This window comes from Triticum dicoccoides, unplaced genomic scaffold (assembly GCF_002162155.2).
Source record: "Triticum dicoccoides isolate Atlit2015 ecotype Zavitan unplaced genomic scaffold, WEW_v2.0 scaffold4289, whole genome shotgun sequence".
NCBI lineage: Eukaryota > Viridiplantae > Streptophyta > Magnoliopsida > Poales > Poaceae > Triticum > Triticum dicoccoides.
Window position 1 is genome coordinate 1 of NW_021271704.1, and position 1893 is coordinate 1893.

The 1893-nt window shown below is 38.6% G+C and overlaps 1 long non-coding RNA gene across 1 annotated transcript; it reads right to left on the minus strand.

Annotated features, from left to right (window-relative positions):
* Positions 1-779: 779 nt before the first annotated feature.
* Positions 780-1887, minus strand: LOC119346531. Its single transcript, XR_005167768.1, has 3 exons — positions 1614-1887; positions 1363-1418; positions 780-1098 (listed from the first exon to the last, which is right to left on the minus strand). It is a non-coding gene; the product is annotated as an uncharacterized LOC119346531 (long non-coding RNA).
* Positions 1888-1893: the final 6 nt, after the last annotated feature.

Here is a 1893-nt window from a genome sequence, read left to right on the forward strand (position 1 = left end):
ACTAGATGACCCGGTGCGCCAAATGGCGCAAAGACCCATTTGAAACCATGTTCGCGTTGAAAATATTTGCCTTTTTAGTAACTTTATGTTTGATCAAGGATGGAGACCATGTCAAACCCGGAGTGTTTTGGACGTGTATTTGGACAATGGGCCATTTGGCTCTATGTTACCCAAGTAAGGTGCAACGTACAAATTCAAGCATCAAGGGTAATGATTCTAAACCTTTTATAACTGGAATCTTTGCATTTGTTAGTAACTTTGAGTTTTAGCAAGCACTGAGGGTAATCATTCTAAACCTTTTATATGGAAAATTAAGGAATATCTATGTTCAAACTATATACTTTAGCATGTGAAACTAATAAAAACCAAGAATCTGCATGATATGCTATATAGGCATGGTTTAAAGGTCTTTTTGGCTTTTTCTATGTTGGATGCTCTATGATGAGTAAAAGAACCTAACTATTTATCTCAGATCAAATGCTATAGATTTCACACGGAGCTCATGCGGCCCACTGACGTTTGCTGGGCTAGGCCTAACCAGTTAAAAGGGGTTGTCAAGGAGAATATGATATATACAAAGTCGTTTTTGTGGATATTGGGGTGAGTGTATCACCACATCATTTGCTGATTCAGGAGAGGCCACAACGGGGTGTCTGTCAACTGATACCGAGCCTGTTGAGCGACTATAAGTGAACTTCATGAAAGAAAACTTAAGTTCAAAAAAATCGTAAAGAAAACTTTGCTTGACTGAAAAGGAAATTTTACGCTAGAGAATGTACTGAAACAACATGTGAAGAACACATCAGATAAAGTTTGGCAAGGCTACTCGAGTAGATATTTGACAAACGCTCTAGCAAGGTTGATTCTCTGCTTCTATATAATTACTATAATATTCTTCCTGGGTGTTACATACATAGAATTTGCTTCATACAACTTGAAGAGATTACACGAACGCTTTGGCAAGGGTACTTGACCAGCCAAAGGCTCTAGTTTTTAAACCATGCCTACATAACAGCACTTTGTCTTTGTCTGGTTAAGCTGTTCAGCGGTGTCTTCGGTAGCGGTCAGAGAAGCTACATCTGCAGTGTCACCGTCAACCTAACACAACAAAAAGAAATTCAGGTCCATCAAAGAAAGATGAGTGTATACAGGAAACAAAAGGCAGAAAAGGAGCAGCCCAAGGCTAAGCTGATTGGCGTCTTGATTTTGATTTCTCTTGACAGGATTGGTGAATAAAACACGTGTGGCACCATGGGTATTGCAAGATGATTTACTATTGAAGAGAGAAAAAGCATGAATCAAAAATTTAGTACAAAAAAGTAAGACGAATTGAAATAAAAAAGGCAAGTCCAGACATAGTACCCTGCACCTGCAGCTGAAGGGGTAACCTTGTTCATTTTTTGAGTCGGTGTCCATGACTACATGCACAAATGCAGATGGTCAGAAAAGAAATAAGTTGGAGATCAGCAAGTTGTGTGGATCAGCACAAATGTAGGAAACACAGCTTATTTATATACCTCAGTTGGTGGTGGATCATCACAGACGCAGAGCATCATATAAGAGTATAATGAAACAAAGCTAATGCATCAAAGTGAGAAAGGAAGGGAGCAAACCTTGGTGAATAGACCAAGGAAGAAGCATACGTGGTCAGAACTGAAAAAATCATATAGCCTACTCCAACATGGCTGAATAGATGGCTCCCAAGCAAAAAACTTACAAATCTACAACAACACAGCCGGATATCAAGATTCTTAGAATGAATGCGTGAACTAAAAAACCCAAAAAGAATCATATCGCATTCCAAAAGTACTATATAAACATACCAAAACAGTCAGGACAAACGTCTAAACCATAAGACCAAACAAACAATCTGACCCATGAACAAATAAAGAA